A 14,137-nucleotide genomic window follows, 5' to 3' on the forward strand; every position below is an offset into this window, starting at 1 on the left:
TTGAAAATACCTGTAACTGAGGATCTTCATTAAACAGTGAAGAGTTTTGCTGGGTCAGTAGTTTTCAGACAGTGTTCCTTGAAGCCCCAGGGGATTCTTCAAAGGGGAAAGTCCAAGTCCAAGCTTTTGCTGGGTTTTTAATAAGAAAGGTTTATATCTCACTCACCTTACATATAGTCAGGACCATGACATTGCCAGAAACAGCATCACCTCTAGAATTAACTCAGTCTCTTACTAAGCAATCACGAACTCCTATTCTTTCAGCTTATTTTCTCTAGTACTCTCATGTCAATAATTATCCAAACTCATCGAAATCCCTGACCCCCTCCACTTCCCCTGACCCCCTCCACTTTCTCTCTAATTGCCAACCTTCTATCATTCAGACCCTAGCCCAGATGCATGGCCCATGATACTATCATAGTAATATCCCTAAGTTTCTTGCCTGTGTGTGCTTTAATTGTGCTCATCCCAACCCTGAATGAATCTAAGCCTTTGCCTTCTCATTTCATCATTCACACAGCTTAATTTGCTGAAGACCATCACATAACTGGAAAAATTGCTTTCACCATATAGCCATGATCACCAACCCCAAACTCAATACTGTCTAGCTCCTTTGGTCTGATACCCAGTTGAGTTCACTCACTAGGTTAACAGCAGGCATTATTCTAATAAGCTCCGTCTCCCACTCTTTGCAAAATTCTCCAGTTTCTCAAAGATCCCAAACTTCAGCTCTATTTATAGTAGTTTGGCTTACCTTGTATCTTGTTAAAGAGAGAGGAGGAGGGGGGACAGGAGGAAGGGAAGAAGGAGGAGGAGGAACAAGGAAAAGAGAAGAAGGAAAAGGAGATAGAGAAGAAAAAGTGGAAGCCACCTAATAGTATCTCCCATACCTTCCTACCTTCAAATGTACAAAAACACCTAATCTGCAGTCATTTCTCTTTCTTTCCTTTTATAACCATGAAACATACCTTGCTAGCAATGATCACGCCCTCTACCCTTTCCATATGCTTTGGATTTCATTCTCTCTCATGTTCTCAGTTATCCAACTCTCTCTTGCATCTTCTGTCTCTCCTTCTATAACAGATTTTTACATCATCATTAAATATTATCACAATTCCCATATTTTTTTAAATCCTCTTTTAGTCTCATATTCCCCTCTAGCTACTTCCCCATTTTTCTGTACAGCGAAACTCCACCAAAAAGTTAAAAATAATATCTGACATACTTAAATGAAGAGGCATAAACCAACATATTTAATGTACATTTCACCAGGTCTGATCTATGCCAGATGCTCAATAAGTGATAGCACTGGTAGTAAAAACAGGAATAAAAATAATAATTGCAACAAACATAGAAATTTTCTTATATGTGAGCACAACCCTTAGCATTATGAGTAGATTATCAAAGGTTGCCCCTTCAACAACCCTACGAAGCAGGTATTAATTTTATCCTAGTTTTATAGATGATATATTTGAAGTTTAGAAAGCTTAATTTGCCCAAGGTCACACATCTAGTAAAAGACATGACCAGGATTTCCTTCCAAATCTCTCTGACTGCATAGACAATGATTGTCACCCTCTAAGTCACCTCTTCCTCTGTTGCTCCAGTGCTCTTTTTATACTTCTACCTCACAAGACCAGAGTAGCACAGTAACAATTAGGAAGGATTTCTGTGAAGTTGGATAATGCTGGCTTAAACTCCAACTCCCTTAGGGTGTCAGTCCATAGGCAGATCCACTAGGAAAATTCTAAGGAAAGTGTTTTTATGGAGGGGAAACAAGTTTTACTCACAACAAATGACTGAAGAAATATTCTGTGAATAAAGATGATAAAAGACATTCTCATAAGGATAACATGAAGTTTGGGAGAGAGGTGATCTCTGTGGGTTTAGACAGCATAGGAGTGGACAGATGATGATGATCTTTTGGTGAATATACCAAATATAAACTAACTATGGAAACACTTTTTGGTAACCAGTTACAGAAGGAATGGTGGACTCAAATTTATAGGACCTCAGACATTAAGTGATTTATACACAGCCAATTGTATCCTTGATTCAGAGTCTTAAACAGCTCATACAGTTTCATTTAGGTAATGCACCTAGCACAGCCTCTGGTATATAACAGGAGATCAGCAATGGTACCTATTATTATTCAGGTTCTGTGGTTATTGAATAAATGGCAACTCCTCTTTCCATAGCATATTTTGAAATTGCATATTAATATAATTCTACATGCACCAGAGATGCATAAAAACAGATAATGCTTTTTTAGGCATTCCATTTGACAGTCTATTAAATTAACTCTTTTAATCTTTTCAATAACCCATTAGAGAAGATACTATTATTATCCCCATTTTACAGAGAAGCTAAGTAGGTTATATAACACTTGCGGTAAATAGGAGTTAGAGGCAGAATGGAACACATGCCTTTAACCAACACTTTAAAATGATCAATATAGGTATTAGGTATTATGCAACTGATTTCTCCAATGCATATAATACTGGCTTAGAGACATAAAGGGTGTGTGTGTATGTTTCAAGTGAATCATCATCTATTTCCAACAAATAGAATTGTTGGTTAACATGAGGAAAGAGAGAGAAGAAAGAAAAAGGAAAGAAAGAAGGAAAAGCGGAAGGGAGTAAAGATGAAAGGGACGGAGGGAGGAAGGGAGGGAGGAAGGAAGGAAGGAAGGAAGGAAGGAAGGAAGGGAGGGAGGGAGGGAGGGAGGGAAACAACTAGAGAAAGAGCCAGGCATGGTGTCTCACGCCTGTAATCCCGACACTTTGGGAGGGTGAAGCAGGTGAATTACTTGAGGTTACGAGTTCGAAACCAGCCTGGGCAACATGGCAAAACCCCATCTGTACTAAAAATACAAAAATTAGCTGGGTATGGTGTTGCATGCCTGTAGTCCCAGCTATGCAGGAGGCTGAGGCATGAGAATTGGTTGAACCCAGGAAGTGGAGGTTGAAATGAGCCAAGATGACACTCCATCCTAGGAGAGTGAGAGAGAGAGAGAGAGAGAAGCCTGTATTAAATACAGTTCAACACAAATGGAAGGAACCGTAAGAAGCAGAAAGTATTCAACGAATGAGGTGATGACCCACTCTATATATTAAATGTGAGGGATGACTGGCAAAGCTGGAATGTCCTCAAAGATGTTCTCACTCAATAGGGAAATGTCAAGACCAGAGGGAAAAGCTGAATGTAAACAGATGCATCAAAAATGCTTACAATTAGATAACAAAAAGTCAGGTAGGAAACATTGGAGGTTAAAACACATTGATTGCAAAATCAGTCACAATATGAAAAGTGTACCCTTGAATAGAGGCCAGATACAATTAAAGAAAGTGTGGAAACTAAGTATACCTAGAGAAGGAAAAAGGAAAAATAAATTGTAATGGTTGAGGGGAGGGTTGCCAAAACTGCTATATACCAAACAGTTAATTTTTATATGCACCCCTTGAAATATGTTGAATATTTCTATTTTATATGAGAATATTGAGGCTTAAAGAGGCAAAGTGAATTTTCCAGGGTCACTTAACTATTATGGTGAATTTCAAGCACAGCCACTAAGAATCAGAATTTGCACTATATTGACTTATAAATCCATGATTTTTTTCATTCCCAGAAATTGCCTCTGAAGAAATAACTATATAGTTATTAGCAAGCATGTCCAAGAGGTTTAACTAAGAGAAGAAAATGGCATGGAATCCCAAGCCTTTTCTTTCCAGACAGCCACTTGGGATTTCTCATGCTTCAGAAGCACTGTTGCATTTTGACAGCACCAGTTATGGGTTGCTCAGCCTATTATAGCTTTGCATTAGTTTCTTGTGGATCCTTCTCATGTTCTCTGTCTTTTTTCTTTTTTTTTTTTTTTAATTTTTCATGGCACCAAGTATAAGACAGATGAGCTAGGTATTGGTGGAAAATAAAATCCACAGGCCGGGTGCAGTGTCTCATGCCTGTAATCCCAGCACTTTGGGAGGCCAAGGCAGGCAGATCGCGAGGTCAGGAGTTCAAGACCAGCCTGGCCAAGATAGTGAAACCCCATCTCTACTAAAAATACAAAAATTAGCTGGGCGTGGTGGTGGGTGCCTGTAATACCAGCTACTTGGGAGGCTGAGGCAGAGAATTGCTTGAACCCAGGAGGTGGAGGTTGCAGTGAGCCAAGATCACACCACTGCACTCTAGCCTAGGTGACAGAGTAAGACTCCATCTCAAAAAAAAGAAAAAAAGCAAAGAAAAGAAAAATCCATGAACATGAACACACACACACCTCTCTCTCTCTCTCTCTCTCATTTAACAAAGGATGCCAAAACAAGGCCACATAGGGCATGAGCAGTTAGAGCTTGCCTTACCATCACTTGTATCTTTTTTTAGTGTTTTTAGGGGGTTGTTTTGTTTTGTTTTGTTTTTATTTCAATAGCTTTAGGGGTACAAGTAGTTTTTGGTTACATGGATGGATTCTATAATTGCTAAGTCTGAAATTTCAGTTTGCCTGTCACACAGTGTATTAGTCAGGTTTCCCTAGAGGGGCAGAGCTAATAGGATAGATATATGTATATATATAAAGGGGAGTTTATTAAGCATTAACTAACATAATCACAAGGTCCCACAATAGGCTGTCTGTAAACTGAGGAGCAAGGAGAGCCAGTGCAAGTCTCAAAACTGAAGAACTTGGAGTCCGATGGTTGAGGGCAGGAAGCATCCAGCATGAGAGAAAGATGTAGGCTGGGAGGCTAGGCCAGTCTCTCCTTTTCACATTGTTCTGCCTGCTTATATTCTACCCATGCTGGCAGCTGATTAGACTGTGACCACCCAAAATGAGGGTGGGTCTGCCTCTCCCAGCCCATTGACTCAAATGTTAATCTCCTTTGGCAACACCCTCACAGACACACCTAGGATCAATACTTTGCATCCTTCAATCCAATCAAGTTGACACTTAGTATTAACCACCACACCTAACTAATGTACTTTGTACCCACTATGTAGTTTTTTATCCTCCATCCCGCTTCTGAGCTTCCATAGCCCATTACAGTACTCTGCATGCCTTTGTGTACCCATAGATTAGGTCCCACTTATAAGTGAGAACATACGGTATTTGGTTGTCCATTCCTGAGTTACTTCACCTAGAATAATGGCCTCTAGCTCCTCCAAGTTGCTGCAAAATACACTATTTTGTTCTTTTTTATGGCTGAGTAGTATTCCATTGTGTATATATACTGCACTTTACTCACTCTTGGGTTGATGGGCACTTAGATTGGTTCCATATCTTTACAACTGTGAATTGTGCTGTGATGAACATATGCATGTAGATGCCTTTTTGATATAATAACTTCTTTTCCTTTGGGTAGATATTCAATAGTGGGATTGCTGGGTCAAATGGTAGATCTATTTTTAGTTTTTGAGAAAACTCCATACTGTTTTCCACAAAGGTTTTACTAATTTACTTTCCCACCGGCAGTGTATAAGAATTCCCTTTTCACCACATCTACACCAACATCTGTTATTTTTTGATTTTTTAATAATGGCCATTCTGGCTAGGGTAAAGTGGTATCTCACTGTAGTTTTAATTTGCATTTCCTAGTGATTAGCAATGTTGAACATTTTTTCATGTATTTGTTGGCCATATATATTTACATATATTTGTGTATCTTCCTTCAAGAAGTGTCTATTAATGACATTTACCTATTTTGATGAGATTATTTTTTCTTGCTGATTTCTTTGGTTCCTTGAAGATTCTGGATATTATTCCTTTGTCTGATGCATAGTTTGCAAATATTTTCTCCCATTCTGTAGGTTTCTGCTGTTTCTCCCATTCTGTCTGTTTATGTCTTTTGCTGATTATTATGTCCTTTCCTGTGTGGAAGCTTTGTAGTTTAATAGGTCACATTTATTTTAGTTTTTGTTGTGTTTCCTTTTCAGGTCTTAGTCATAAATTCTTTGCCTAGGTCAACATCCAGTAGAGTTTTTCCTAGGTTTTCTTCTAGAATTTTTATGATTTCAGGTCTTAGATTTAAGTCATTAATCCATCTGAATTGATTTTGTATATGGTGAGAGATAGGGATCCAGTTTCATTCTTCTACATATGGCTATTCAGTTTTCCCAACACCATTTATTGAATAGGGAGTCCTTTCCCCAACTTATGTTTTTGTATGCTTTGTCAAAGATCAACTGGTTGTAAGTATTTGTCTTTGCTTCTAGATTCTCTATTCTGTTCCGTCGATCTATGTCTCCACTTTTATACTAATATCATGTTGTTTCAGTTACTATAGGCTTGTAGTATAATTTGAAATTGGGTAATTTGATGCCTCCAGATTTATTTTTGTTTAGGATTGCATTAGCTATTTGAGCTTTTTTGGTTCCATATGAACTTTAGGATTATTTTTTCTAATTCTGTGAAAAATGATATTGGTATGTTGATGAATTGCATTGAATCTGTAGATTGCTTTGGGCAGTATGGTCATTTTCATTACGTTGATTCTTCCAGTCCATGAGCATGGAAAGTATTTCTATTTGTGTCATCTATGATTTATTTCAGCAGTGTTTTATAGTTCTCCTTGTAGAGATCTTTCACTTCCTTGGTTAAATATATTCCTAGGTATTTCAATTTTTTTTCATCTATTTTAAAAAGGATTGAGTTCTGTATTTGATTCTCAGCTTGGTCATTGTTGGTGTACAGCAGTGCTATTGATTTGTGTACATTGATTTTGTAACCTGATATTTTACTGAATTCATTTATCAAATCTAGAAATCTTTTGAAGGAGTCTTTAGGGTTTTCTAGGTATACAATTATATCATCGCAAACAGAAATAGTTTTACCTCATCTTTTCCAATTTGGGTGCCCTTTATTTCTTTCTCTTGCCTGATTGCTTTTACTAGGACTTCCTACCATAACTTTTGTAACATGGATCTATTGTTGCCAATTATGTTGTCCATGCAAAGCAGGGTCTTTATACTTGGAGTTTATATCACTATTCAGGAAGAACTTACTTAATTCTTTTAAGGGAATATTGATAGAATTGGAAATGTCATGATTCTCTCTCTCTCTCTCTGACAATTCCAAAACTTTAGGGTATGTTTCTTGCAATATTTCACTCCTGGTACCAAATTATTTTTCATCTAGGCTTCTTTGGATTGAAAGTAAAAGGAAGTCCAACAAAGGAAAATTTACCGTCTCCTGGAACCATTAAAGTAAATCCTAAATAATGTGGCTCCAGGATTGGTTAATCCAGTTACTTCCCATTATTAAGGACCCAAGTTCTTTCAACCATTGATGTGTCACCTTTGTCCAATTGAAAGATGCTGCCACATTTTCTAATTTCCTATATAAACACAACAACATCCCTCTTGTGTGTTATTTTTAAAAGGAAAACAAGCTTTTCCAGAATCTCCTTATTAGGCATCTTGTTTTGTCTCAGTGGCTAGGATTGCATTACATGCAATTCAAAAAAATCTAAGCTCAATGAGAGAATCAATGTTGCCCATATTGTTCACTTCTGTCTCCCTAGAATTCAGAACAATATCTGGTACTTATATTTAAATAAGTTATAACAACCTATTTCATTTTATAATATACTAATGATAATAAAAACAATAATAGAAATAATATAGCACATCTGTTAAGACCTGTATTCTGGAGCCGAATGGCCTGGTATTATTTTCTCTCTCTTTTTGGGTCTCAAATCAACAAAATCGGATTAATCATGATCTTTCATTCATGATACACTCTTGTTATTGCGCCATATATAGATCAGTTTATTCACTTATTTACTAACAGTGCAAGACACATTCATGAACTCATCACTCAAAACAAAAATTAGGACCTTGACAATAACATACATCTAACTTTATGATTACCATTCCCATTCCCCACCTGACTCCACCAAAGATAAAAATTCTAATGAACTAGTCTAGTGAATCATGTTTCAATATTCCCTTGATTTTCTTGATTTGTTTTTTATAGTTCATTAAATCTACATGTATCATAAAAATATTTTATTTTACTGTTTTCAACTTTACAAAAAGATTATAAACTTATATGTAATATTTTGGGATTTTTTCACTTAATATTACATTTGCTGATTTTCACTCATATCTTTGCATGTCATCATAGTCTATTCACTTTAACTGCTATATAATAGTCCATTATGTGAATATTCTGCCATGTGTTCTCCTACTTTCCTGTTGATTATCACTTGATTTATTTCATATATTTACTATTTTTTAAAGACCTGTTGTAAATATGCTGGCATAGCTCCCCACTATACACATACAAGAGCTTCTCTTTGATTTTTATACATCCATGTGGATTTGCTGGATCATGAGGTACATGAGTATTCAAACCTAGTGGGTAAAAAAAAAAAACAAAACTGTTTTCCAAAGTGGTTGAACCAATTTACAAATCCAGTAGTAATGTAGTAATGTCTACAATAGCTTGTGGCTCCACTTCCACTTTGATAATGTGATACTGTCCTCTCCCTGATTCCACTTTTTTCTATTGAGTTATCTGTGCTTTCTTTATAGATATGTAGATTACACACACACACACATACACACACACACACCCCTCGTATTTTTGATCCAACCCCTTTCTTGTTTTTCTGCTAGATTTAGGGTAAGCAATTTATCTGTGCCTTTGTTTTTCACCTATAAAATGAGGGGAAAGATGCTACCTACCTCATAGAGTTGTCTTGAGGAATAAATTAGTTAATATAGAGATAGCAATTCAAAGAGTACCTGAAGTGCCACTAAAGTGTTAATTTTTATTTATTACATGGAAATTGCTATCTACTAGGCATTATTATACTGGATCTTATTCAATCTCACAAAATCCTAGGTGATATCAAGTTTATCATTCCCACTTTACAAATAAACAAGTTAAGTCTTTAAAAAGTTAAATAACTTGCCCCAGATCATACAGCTAGAATATGGTAGGGCTAGATTGTGCCCCCAGATAGTCTCATACTGAACTTCAGAGTGCTTTTTAATCACTCTACCTCACTGCCTCTTTTTTCATCATGAAAATGAAAAACTCTTGTGAAATTTTGCAAAGAGGAAAATACCACAGAAAGTAACATTTTGATTACCATGCTTATTACATATGTGGAAAATATAGTTTCTACCTTGCAGAATTGTTATTTAAATTGATCTGATTTTTGAGTAGGAGCAAAAATTTACAGTAAAATGTTCTAGGTAGATCAATTTGCCTAAAATTGATCAATATAATATATACGGTATACAACTAGCACATGATAGGTGGTCAGTTAGCAAATGCTAGTTATGATTATTATTTTCTCATATCTCACAAATCCAATGAGACAGATCTGCTACCCATCTTATCAATGGGAAAGTGAAGCTCCAAGAAGATAAGTAACTTGCTCAAAGTTAACGCATCATCAGAGTAGTTGTAGATCCATAAGCCTGACTTATTGCCTACATACATCTGCAAAATGCTATATTTTACTATAGAAATTGCTAAATTTCTCTAGTCCAAAGAACAAGGATTACATATCCCAGATAGGAAAAAACAAATATGAACAACTGTCATTATTAACAAATGGCCTAACAATGACAGAAAATGATTCATTCAAATTTTAGGCAAATTGATCTACCTAGAACATTTTGCTGTAAATTTTTACTCCTATTCAAAACTCAGGTCACTGTTTTTATGATGCACACAAAAAAGAAGTTAACATATATGTAGGGCTCTTTAATAAATATATATACACCATAATGACTGCGATAAATATCAAGAATGGGAAATATGGTGTTAGAATATCAAATCCCATGGTATAACATTCATTTTTTTAACCATTTAAGGGCAATTTACATATATTATAGTTATTTATCCTTAAATAGTTCAGAGCATATTCTTAGTACAAGATATTTTCTTACATAATCACAATGCAACTATTGGCCTCTGGAAATTTAACATTGCCACAGTACTTTTTGTCTAGGTTAGTGTCCATATTTTAATTTTGTTAATTGGCTCAATAGAGGCCTTTATAACATTTTGCCCCCTCAATACAGGATCTAGTCTAGGGTCAGGTATTGCAATTAGTTATGTCTCTTTAGCCTCCTTTATTTACTCTGGAGATGGTTTATAGGTCTTTTAAAATTTTTTATTGATACATAGTATTGTACATTTTTATAGGGTACATATTTGAGATCTAAAAAAGTTAATCTCATGGAGGTAGACATTAGAATGATAGTTATCTTCTTTTTAGTGATCTACTTTATCTTCTTTACCTCTCTGTCTACTTAAATTATGTGATAATGATCTTCAAATATTTAAAAGGCTTTGTGTTGAAAAATGAATTAGGTTTGTTCCATATGGCTCTGTAGAAGAGATCTAAGACCAATGGCAGACTGTATAGGGAGATAATAATATTATCAGCAATAATAATAAGCTAATATTTGTTAAGCATTTATTATCCATTAAGCACTGTGACAAGTACTTCATGTGAATCATCTCATTTAATTCCGACAATGATGCAAGTGGTAGGTTTCACTCTGTGAGAGAGAAAACAGGGGGCTGGAGAAGTTAAATAATTTGTTAAATAATTTATGACTGACGAGCAGTGGATAGTAACCCAGGACTGCTGAAGTCTAAAATGCATATTCTCTACCACAGTGGAATATGCTTTAAAAGAAGAAAAGCTTTGAAACTGAACTGTCCAAAGAGCCATTTCCCCATCATTAGTGACATAAAAGAAAGGGCGACCTAAAAGAAACAGTTTGACTGGGATCTTACTGAAAAGATTTATATATTTATTTATTTAAGCCAGATTTATTAAGTGACTACTATATAGGAGTCACATAATTTTACAAGTTAATGATTAAATGAAAGTCAACATTGTTTCAAGAAAGTAAATTTAAATGTAAGGTAAAAAATTGAACTGAATGATTTTTTTAGTTTCTCTAGCCTTGTAATTCTGTGACTCATTATTTCCCTATGCCAAATAATGCCAGTAGTTACTAAAACAATTAAAACTAAAGGAAATTGTCAATTCAGCTAGCCAATTTCTCTCTTTCCCAATATTTTACCCACTCTCTGAGTCAATATGCTGATTAATTATGTTCAACGCCATCCAAAATTGAGAAGTGAAATCCAGGCATTCCTACTGAGTTTGAAACTGATGCTGAAACTTCAAGCTGTGATGTAGCTGTGAACTGCCTATCTCCTAAATATTTCATATACTTTCACTGCCATTTCATCAGGAATGGAAGATAATCCATTTTTCTGCATGAAATCATCATTTCATTTCCTGTTGTCAGGCTAGATAGCTTATCTATTTTGATAACAAAATATGTAGATAACACTTTTGTTTCCTCCATTTACCAAACATTATGAGACAATTCCCTACTAATTACTGAGCAAATTGAAAAGAGTAAGACAAGTGCCAACCTTCCCTGATTTGTTCATAAAAAGCCTTTCGAATACTTTGTGCACTTTGGGAAGATTTTATAACAAAAGTAGTTTTGAGAAAAAATCATTTGTGGTCATTTTTGTATTTTGTAGTTTCTGACAAGAATATATCCACAATGGAGGATGGTTCCACAGTAACCAGATTCTATTTATTCTTTGCATTTGATTGGAAAGTGGCAATCGATTATTACAAGGTTGGACAGTAAACACTATGACCAACTTGTGCTTTATGAGATGGCTGTAGGTCACACCACAACAATAGAAAAGCAAGAAAACACTTTATGTGCCATTAAAAAAAAAGGCTTGAAACTTACAATGGTTCCACCATTGCCTACAATGGCTTTGCATCAGATTGGTCCATAAGGCTTTGAAAATAACATACACTGCAAGCTAGCTTTTGTGCTTTCTAACTCAAGAGGGCTGGGGTGAGCCAAGACCTCAGAAATGTATTTGAAGTCTTCAGATGAGTCTGATGTACTCTCCCAGTGGAGAACTGTTGATTTGCCTGATAAAGTACAAAATCCTGCATGCCTACATCAAAACATCTGATGTATCCCATAAATATATATACTTACCATGTACACACCAAAATTAAAAATTAAATAAATAAAAAAAAACAAAATTCTTAGCATGGTCACTAGACTCATGATGCTTAGCATCACATACCAGCCCCATTTCCAAACTACTTCAAGACTTATGCTTAAGTCATACTGAATTACTTGTGGTTTCTTGAAAGCATTGTGCTGTTTTTCATGATGTTCCTTTCCCTGGATTAAACTTTTCCCCTTGCATTCTATTCTGTTTTTGCCCCCATTGTACACTTGGAGCTTTCTCTCTTTCTTCTTTCTTTCTTTCTTTCTCTCTTTCTCTCTCTCTCTCTCTTTCTTTCCTTATTCTCTCACTCTGTCACCCAGGCTGGAGCACAGCTCACTTGCCGCCTCAACCTCCCAGGCTCAAATGATGCTCCCATCTCAACCTCCCTGAGCATTCTATTCTTATTTTAAGACCTAGTCCAGGGGGAGGGACGAGACGGCTGATTAGAAGCAGCTGAGGTCCACAGCACTCACAAGTGAAATGAAAAGGGGCGAGTGAATTCAACACCTTTAACTGAAATATCCAGGTTCTCGCATTGTAACTGAATAGGCAAGCAGCTTGCACCCACCGAGGCAACAGCCCACCCAGGAGTGGCCTGGAGGCAAAGGAACCCGCACCCCCAGCCAGGGGATGCTGTGAGTGATTCTGTGACCCACCAGCGAAGCCACGCTTCTCCTATGGATCTTTGCAACCTGAAGAACAGGATGCATGAGCCCACACCACCAGGATCCGATACACAGAGCTGAGTCTCTGCAAAACAACGGCTCAAGCACACACAGAGACCCAGGAGCTTTGCGTACTGAGGCCCTGGATTCCTGCCAAAGCGGAAAATCCATCCATACACATCCCTAGGAAGGGGGCTGAATACAGGGAGCCAAGTAGTGTTGTTCTACGGACCCCACTTCCACGGCAGCTCACAAGTTAAGACCCACTGGCTTGGAATCCCAGCCAGCCAAGGCAGAGGGCTGAAGTCCACCCGAGTCAGGGACTGTGTTCCCGGAAGGAGGGCCAGCTGCCATCTCTGTGGTTTGGGGGAAACAGCCATTCTAGCTTGCCTGCTGTGGAGAGTCCAGATGGCCCAGAGAAGGAGGGGCACCCCATGGAACAGTGCAGTGGCCTTGCCAGATTGGGGCCAGACTGCTTCTCTAACTGGACCCAACTCACTCCCCCTTACTGGGGAAGCGGGGCCGGAGGGGAGGGGGTTGGGGGAGGGCTGGGAGGGTCTTCAGTTCTGCAGACAAGAGATCTGATCTCTCCCTGGGAGGGAGCTCCCAAGGGGAGGGATGGTCGCTATCTCTGCAGCTCCCTAATCTCAGCCATTCCATCCTGCTGGCTGTGAAGAAAACAGGCAGTCCAGATGAAGAAGGGTCACTCCCAGCTCAACACACCTGCTCTATTAAGAAGCAACCGGACTGCTTCATTGGGTGGGTTCCTGAACCCATCCCTCCTGACAGGGTGAGATCTTCCAGCAGGGGATCCCGACCACCTCTACAGAAGAAGCCAAGGAGACTGGGGGCTGGAGCGGACCCCCAGAAAACAGCAGCAGTCCTACAGTAGAGTGGCCTGACTATTAAAACAAACAAACAGCAAACAGTATCAACAAGTGAAAGACCCCAGAAAAACCCCACTCAAAGATCAGCAACCTCAAAGATCAAAGGTAGATAAGCCCACAAAGAGAGAAAGAATAAACATAAAAATGCTGAAAACTCAAAAAGCCAGAGTGCCCCTCGTCCTACAAATGACCACAACACCTCTCCAGCAAGGGCACAGAACTGGGATGGGGCTGAGATGGATGAATTGACAGAAATGGGCTTCAGAAGGTGGGTAATAACAAGTTTTACTAAGCTAAAGGAACATGTTTTAACCCAAAATTGATCAGTTAGTAGAAAGTAAAATACTTCTCAGCAAATGCAAAAAAACTGAAATCATAACAGTCTCTTAGACCACAACGCAATCAAATTGGAACCAAGATTAAGAAATTTATTCAAAACCACACATCTACCTGGAAATTGAACAACGCGCTTCTGAATGACTCTTGGGTAAATAATGAAATTAAGGCAGAAATCAAGAAGTTCTTTGAAACTAATGAGAAAAAAAGACAACATACAAGAA

This window comes from Gorilla gorilla, chromosome 9 (assembly GCF_029281585.2).
Source record: "Gorilla gorilla gorilla isolate KB3781 chromosome 9, NHGRI_mGorGor1-v2.1_pri, whole genome shotgun sequence".
In the NCBI taxonomy this organism is placed as follows: Eukaryota; Metazoa; Chordata; class Mammalia; order Primates; family Hominidae; genus Gorilla; species Gorilla gorilla.